Source organism: Gossypium arboreum, chromosome 7 (genome assembly GCF_025698485.1).
Source record: "Gossypium arboreum isolate Shixiya-1 chromosome 7, ASM2569848v2, whole genome shotgun sequence".
Classification (NCBI taxonomy): Eukaryota; Viridiplantae; Streptophyta; class Magnoliopsida; order Malvales; family Malvaceae; genus Gossypium; species Gossypium arboreum.
This window is the reverse complement of record NC_069076.1, coordinates 56,308,583-56,317,036: the sequence shown is the minus strand read 5'-3', so window position 1 is coordinate 56,317,036 and position 8,454 is coordinate 56,308,583. Positions and strand designations below refer to the sequence as shown.

The 8,454-nt window shown below is 39.5% G+C and overlaps 1 non-coding gene across 1 annotated transcript; it reads right to left on the bottom strand.

Annotated features, from left to right (window-relative positions):
• Positions 1–713: 713 nt before the first annotated feature.
• On the bottom strand, positions 714–820 carry LOC128296043 (small nucleolar RNA R71). Its single transcript, XR_008286591.1, has one exon. It is a non-coding gene; the product is annotated as a small nucleolar RNA R71 (small nucleolar RNA).
• Positions 821–8,454: the final 7,634 nt, after the last annotated feature.

Genomic DNA, 8,454 nt, shown 5'->3' with positions numbered 1-8,454 from the left:
CTTGTCACTTTATTACTTGTTGCGAGTGTCTACACTTACACATTTTCGTCGTTCCAAGTTTTTGGCACCGTTACCAAGGACTGTGTTTTAAAAAGTCATTATTTGTGCATTTGTTAGTTTTACATTTTGGTTTAATTTTCTATTTAATTTTTAACTTAGTTAATTTTTCTGTGATTATTTTAGGTGTTTATGAGTATTGACCGAATTATTGATTTACTCCCTGTAGACTTGAGATTGAACGAACTTTCTGATAGCGAAGAAGACAAGCAAATCAGAGAAGGACCGAAGAGATGAACTTTGAAAATTTGATCCAAGGAAATGGAGCAAACCCTACTCAAAATCCTATTCTTATTCCTGATGATAGGGATAGAGCTTTAAGACAATATACCGTGTCAGTGTTTCATTATCTTAATCAGGGTGTTAGGAGACTCGAAATTTAGGCCGGTCACGTTCCAGTGCTTCAGACAGTGGGTCAGTTAAGTGAAATTCCTACCGAAGATCCTCACCTACACTTAAGACTGTTTGTGGAGGTGAGTGATTCTTTCAAGTTAGCCAGAGTACCCGAAGATGCATTATGATTGAAACTATTCCCATATTCACTAAGGGACAAAGCTCGAGCTTGATTGAACTCATTGCCACCAAATTCAATTTCCACATGGCAAGAGTTAGCAGAAAGATTCCTTATGAAGTATTTCCTGCCTAGCAAGAATGCTAAGTTGAGGAACTAGATCACTGCTTTCCAACAAATGGATGATGAATCCTTGTATGAGGCATGGGAAAGGTACAAAGAATTATTATAGAAGTGCCCTCATCATGGAATCCCACATTTCATCCAACTTGAGACATTTTATAATGGTCTCAATGCTCACATGAGGATGGTAGTGGACGCTTTTGCTAATGGTGCTCTCCTTTCTAAGTCTTATAACAAGGCTTCTAAAATCATTGAGAGGATTGCTAGTAATAATTATCAATGGCCAACCAATAGAGCAGCGTCAGGAAGACGAGTTGCTGGAATACTTGAAGTAGACCCTCTTACTTCACTCGCATCTCAAGTATCCTCAATATCCCCAATGTTAAAAAATCTTACTACTAATAGGTCTAATAGTTTTGCAGCACAGCCACCAAATCAATTTGAAAGTATAGCCTCTATTTGTTGTGGGGAAGGACATTTGTTCGAAGAATATCCATTGAACCCAGAATTCGTGTATTACGTGAGTGATCAGAACCAAAATTGAGGAAGGCAATGACTGCAATCCAATTTCTATAACCCATCGTGGCAAAATCACCTCAATTCCTCCTGGAGTAATTAAGGGGCTGGAACCAGTAACACTTACGCCCAACTTAGACTAACCCAGCCTCCTAGTTTCCTCCAACAAGTTCAGAAACCAACTCAGGCTGAATCATCCAATAGCTTAGAGAATTTATTGAAGGCATACATGGAAAAAAACGACGCTACTCTAAGAAATTTGGAGAATCAAGTGGGCCAGTTTGCTACTGAACTCAGGAACTGACCCAGGGTGCTTTACCTAGTGATACGGAGAATCCGAGGAATCTGGGGAAGGAGCATCAAAAAGCATTGACATTGAGGAGTGGAAAGACATTAGAGCCCATGTAAGACCCCAAACTCGACCCAGACGTTATAGTTGAATCTGATGTGCCACATTGGAGTTGAAAACCCATGTTCCGTTTTAGTGTTTTAAAAACCATATATTTTGTTGAGTTAACAAAGTGAATGGAAGCTGGGCACCAGGTAGGTATCCGAGACAGAGGAGGTGAGCCATGAAGGCTGCTTAAGTACCAAGCTCTTCGATTGGATCCAATCCTAGACATGCCCACGACCATTGCCACACTTTGTTATATCGAGTTTAAATTTATTTAAGTGGATGTCTTTGATAAATTGAATAATCGTGGTGTTGTGATATTTTGAAATCAAGTATCATTTTGAAAACACGTCCTAAGTCTAGCCCATTTGTATAATTATCAACCAGTTTTAAAGTTATTAAAAATAAAATAATCCTGAAAAGAAGTAAAAGAAAAGTTAAAATGGCCTTATTACAACCTAAGAATAAATAATAATTAAAGGAAATATAAAGAAAGCCAATGCTTATATAAAAGCCCAAAGGCGATCACTGTGACCACTCTGAATCCCCTCCGGCTCCAAGTCCCCACATCAAGGCTCATTTGCAAGGTTAAGGAAAGGGGGTGAGTTTGGAAACTTAGTGTGAAACAAGCCCCTTTCAGAGCCCAAAACAATATCAGCCTATTGGGCCTTAGCCCAAGTCCAATCTCAATATGTATATACTGGGCTGAAGCCTTTTCATAAATCATATAGCTGGGCTGAAGCCTTTGACTGTAAATGGTATGGCCCATAGGCCCATTTTAATATCACATGTATCGTCAATGAAAAAACAAATAAATGCAAGCCCATTTGGGGAGACTACTCGACCCACCATCCGCTACTCTCCACCCGTACCAACCAACACACCATGTGGGGAATAACGCAACCCACCCAACCATAACTCTCCACTGGCAGCATAGCTGCTTTGTCATATAACTGGAGGCCTAGCCTCTTTTAGTAACTGAGGCAAAAGCCCTTTTGATAACTGGGGCATAAGCCCTTTTGATAACTGGGGCATAAGCCCTTTTAATAACTGGGGTATAAGACCTTTTGATAACTGGGGCATAAGCCCTTTTTTAATAACTGGGGCATAAGCCCTTTTTTAATAACTGGGGCATAAGCCCTTTTGCACTTCCTCCATCCATATAAAAACCCAACCCAAAGCATTTATGAATACATCATGTGCATATCATACATATCATGTGCATATCATACATGTCATGTGCATATTATACATACCATGTTTATCAAAATCCCATGTATTAAATTCATATTTAAACCCTAGGGGTATAATGGTCATTTTTACCTAGGGGCAAAACGGTCATTTTCATATTATAAGGGTAATTCTGTAATTTTACCAAAAATTAGGGCTTCCATGTTCATCAATGGTTACTAACAATTCATGTGTGCAAACAGTGATTCTGGCCCATTTTTAGTGAAATTGAGTTATTGGGCCTAAAAACCCTAATGGGCCCTACTTAGCCAATTTCGTCATCTAGGCCCATTTAGCCTATATACCATAACGGTTTTATCAGTCTCGATGCGCAATTTAACAGGTTCTCCTTTTCTACCAATTTTTTTACAAATGGGCCCGAAAGCTCATTGAGCCCCACTTCGGCCCTCGAGGCCCAACTTATCGTGAACGCCAAAAATTGTGCTCTTACAGTTTCCAATGTTCCCAATCATCGTCTCAACGAATCTAACTAACTAATAAGCGTTCGCTTGCTCACAAGTCCTCGAAATGCCAGAATTTCGGTATTTCGGCTTTTCAGCATTTATCGCTTTAAGCTATGAAAAAAGGTTCGTTACACACCTGTTTTGCGATATCCTTCGACGAGATCTCCTACACGATTTCTCCTATAAACAACCATTAATAAATCAGCTCACAATAATTGAACCAAATCAAGAACCATCTAATATTAACACTTACACATTCGGCCACCATCTATAATGGCCTTAGGCACCTTACCTTTGCCGAGATTTATGATGAGATCTAGCCACTCCGGTGATCCAAGCTAATCCAAATCGACACTATGCCTTGTTGTTCCTCTACTATAGAAACCATAAAAATATTAAAAGAAGAACCCCATAAAGCCTATACCCATATTCGGCCACCTCCCTAAACTAGAGGGGTTTCAGCTTTTGGCCAATAGTTACTCTAGGAATCGTTTAGAGTTCGAGCACTTACCACAGTCTTTCTCCTCTTGAATTCATTATGCCTAAAAGATAAGGGGATTGAACACCAACAATGAAAAGGAAAAGAGAGTTGCTAGTCAACTAAGATTCGGCATCCCCCTAACTTCACTGATTATGGCTTTGCGGTATTTCGGCAGAACTAGAGATAAAAGAAAGAAAGAATGGATGAATGGAGGGAAATAGTGGGCTGGTTTGAAAGAAGGGGAAGGAAGAAAAGATGAATGGAGAGATAGTAGATTCGGCTGCAAAAAGAAAAAAAAAGAGAGAAAAGACTAACCTAAAGGGAGAAAACGGCACACAAGTACCTAAGTGCCGAAAATCCCTAACAAAAGCCCTCTGCCGAAATTCCCTTCTCCAATCTCCCTTATTCGGCCAACTCTATCTCCATATAAAATCCCTAAAATCTCTCCCCTTATCCCTCCTTAATCCATGCACTTGTCTAATTCAAACTCCTCCAACAGAATCCACCTGGGTTCCATCACTTACCCTTTCCGCTCATAAAAATAAATAACCTCATTTGCCAACACAGGGAATCGATCCCATGTCTTCCCTTAAGCTCCACATGCCACCTTTTTAGGAGCTTAGTGGCGTAACCCTTGCCACTTTACTACAGCTCTTTTTGTGATACATTTCTCCCACAACTTTACATAAGGTCACCTAGCCAGAACCCTAACTCTTAAGTCCAAATTTTGAAAATTCTACCGGGTTTTGGCCAACACATGGTGTGACAGCCCAAAATTGACCCTAGACGGGATGTGGTTTCGGGACCACAAAACCGAGGCATAAAAATAATTTAAAATTTATTGTGATGCCTATGATATGTGTTAAATTGTGTGTGACATTTTTGATGATTTGATTTAGTGTTATAAAGGTGAATTTCACTAGAAAGGACTTGTGTGAGAAAACTTAGAAATGAGATAGGCAAATGTTGAAGTGGCCTATTGATGCATACTAGGAAATGTTGTCCTTGCATGTCAAATTTCCCAAATTTGACTATAGTGGCCGCCAAGGTGGGTATGATGGGCAAGGAAAACATGTTTCCAACATGTTTGGTTAGTGAGTTATGTATGAAGGAATATAATAAAACTAGCATAAAAAATGAACAAAAAAAAGAAAGATGAGCATGGATGCCCCTTGTTGCCGTGAGTAGAGGAAAAGAAAGGAGAAATTTTGTTCATCCATTTTCACTTCTTGGCCGAAAATACTAAGGAAAAGAGGGAGGATTTTTGCTTCATGCTTGGTTTAGAAGAGAACTAGAAGGAGATTTGGCTATACTTGCATCAATATTAAGGTATGTTTGAGGTGGTGTCATGAGATTCATGCTTGTTTTGGTTGCTTACTTGATGTGCATGTTAGCCATGGTTCAAATCCTTGTTATGCCATGAAAATGGTATTTAGCCAAGGTTGATATTGTGTTGAAACTATTGCATGCTAAATGTGAAGCTTGCTATTGATGCATGTAATGATGGATTAACTACTCTTGAAATTTCTTTTAGTATTCTTGAGTAGGGCATTGAGTCCTTTGTTTAACCATGACAAAAAATTTTAAAAGGGCATGGTGTGTGAGGTATTCGCCATGGTATGCTCATGAGCATGGTTTATGCTTCTTGCATGATATTAAAAAAATTTGTGTTTTGAATGGTTATGGACACCTTAAAATTCGGCCTTGCACCTATGTGTGGATATATGTTTGCACATGATGTTTTGGTTATGAAGTAAATGATAAATGTGTTTGTTTAAAAAAATAAATTGTTGGAGAATGTTTGTAAAATTTCAAGTATATTCGGCCATTGGGTGAGTATGTAAGTGATGTTGAATCAAGTTTTTGGTGCATATTTGGTGATGTGTATAATCGACCAAATGGGTGATTAGTAAAAAATGGTTGCGAATATACAAGCATACATATGCATGTGTAGTTGAATTATGAATGTTTAGCAAGATGGTTAAACTAGTTGATTTATTGATTAAGCTCAAGGAGTTAAAGAAGGAGAATCAAGCAAGGGAAAGACGAAGGTCATCGAGTAGCCGACTTGGACTGTTTTACCCAACACAAGGTAAGTCATTAAGCATATATTTGGTGTTGATGTAAATGACCATAATATATACACAATTGTGTTTAAATGAGTTGATGTGTAAATGGAAATGTATGTGTATGGAATGATGCCATTGTTGAATGTATAAAGGCAGCAAAATGCATAAGGTATTGGTCTCGGCACTAAGTGTGCGGGTATAAATGGACACGGTGACAAGATTGGCACTAAGTGTGCGGGTTTAAAATTGTACAGCACTAAGTGTGCGAGTTTGATTATATAGCACTAAGTGTGCGAGCTGAAAATATATAGCACTAAGTGTGCGGATTCACTATATGCTCTTGTATTACAATTGGCACTTGAGTGTGCGACATTATCGAGTTAATCCCGGACAGTGGATCGGGTAAGTACCTTGAGCTCATGACGAATAGCCAATACATTCATGCTCGGGGTTGAGCTTGGTAAGCTTGAAATCTATGTGATGATTGCAATTGTATGATTGTGGTGCGAATGAGTTGGTGTGTAAAATGCCTCAAATATCTTATTGTATAGAATATGAAATGTGGATGTATGACTTGGTATGAGATTGAACCGAAAGGTCCGAGGAATTATGGTATAGTTTCGATATGGATGAAGTACCTAGCCTCGTTTATTGTTTGATGTTGCGAAAACTTTATTAATGGATGGTTGATGAATGCTTATGACTTCTGAGTTATAAACTCACTCGGTGTTTTCTTGTCACCCATTTTAGGTCTCTTGGACTCGTGTTGTCGCGTGCTCGAACCGTCGTTGAAGTCATCACACCGGCTGGAAACCTTTTGGTATTGTCTTCGTAGTTGAACTAGGAGAACAATTGGCATGTATAGGCTATTATGTTTTGTTGAATTGTGGGTTGTAAACTTTAAGCCATGTGAAAATGGCCTATGTGGTCGCCGAGTGGGATGCTAGAACCTATAGCCACGAGTCTTAGAAACTTTAATTTTGATAAGGTGGCCATAAATTGTGTCATGTATGATGGATGATTAGTAAGGCCAAGGAAAGATTCATGAAATTGGCATAGTCTCATCGATAAGAATCATTCTCGACAATGCAGAAGAGATGAGATTGAAAAATCACTAAAAATAGTAGAAGTAGAATTAAATAGTGAATAACCTTGATGAATCTATTTTTATATGGACGAAACGAAACGACCATATGAGCAAGATATCTTGAGAGATATTAGAGTTCTTGTGAGACAGGGCGAAACAGTTTCTAGGTCCCTGTTGCGACTTTGAAAATTTACTATAAGTTATCCAGAAAGAATTAGAAGTCATGCCTTATATGTGCAGATTCCATTTTGAGTCTAGTTTCTTTAGAAACAAACAGCACCAGTATTCAAGCCCTGTACAGAGAGATATTCAAGTTGTAACGCGCGAAGGTCAGTGTAGTCGACCCCTGTAACATGGGTGACTTTAACTAATAAACTGTACCAATTTGCCTGACCAAAAATTCTAGAAATAAATCCAGGGATGGATATATGAGTTTAGTTTCAGGGAAAATTTACGGAACTGATTTTTGAGTTCTGGAACTCGAGATATGATTTTAAGGTGTCGATGACGCAGTTAGCTAGCCCGCTCGAACTAAAATCAATTATTGTCAAGAGAGAAAAAAGGGAAGTAAGCCCGGTAACACCACGTGTTCAAATCCGGTGACGGTCACGGGTTTGGGGTGTTACATTTTATTGGATCAGAGCTATGGTTTAGTCGGTTCTAGGACTACCATAGAGCGTGTGAGTCTAGCTATACATGCCAATTTGTTAGTGCTTAATAATGTGATGACTTCTGACGGTTGAAATTTTTGTTTTGATTAGCAATGGAGCCCGGAATAGAGAGACCCTTGGCGGATGACGTTGAAAGTGTAGCGGCTGCTCCCGCGCAAGGGACACCGCCTGTTGAGCCTCAGTCATCCGCGAATAATCAAAATGAAGGGGCGAAACAAGCCTTCTTCACCATGATGAATGAGTGGGTCACACAATATGCCCGTACCAACCTGGCTGTCCAACCATTCCTGAATTTAAATACTCCGCCCAAGAGTCCACAATGCCTCCGATTCTTCGATCCCGTGAGGCTAAGCAAACCACCAGACTTGATTAGGAAGCGGGGCCGAGGAGTTCAAGGCCATAGTCATCGATGATGCTTGAAAGAGCCGACTCGCTCGATAACACCATTCGAGTGTTAGATGAACTGTCATGCACACCGATGAATGTCTTAAGTGTGCTATATCCTTGTTGCGAGACTCAACTTACTATTGGTGGAGGACTTTAATTTCCATAGTCCCAAATGAACGAGTTACTTGGGATTTCTTTCAATCCGAATTTTGAAAGAAATACATTAGTCAACAGTTCATAGATCGAAGCGTAAGGAATTCTTGGAACTCAAGCAAGGCCGTATGATCAGATCTCAATCTGAGCATGAGTTCGTAAGACTTAGTCGGTATGCTCGGGAGTGTGTGGCTGATGAGGTTGCGATGTGCAAAAGATTTGAAGAAGGATTGAATGAAGAGTTAAAGTTACTAGTAGGAATTTTGGAGATAAAGGAGTTCGTGACACTAGTCGAACGAGCCTGCAAGGCG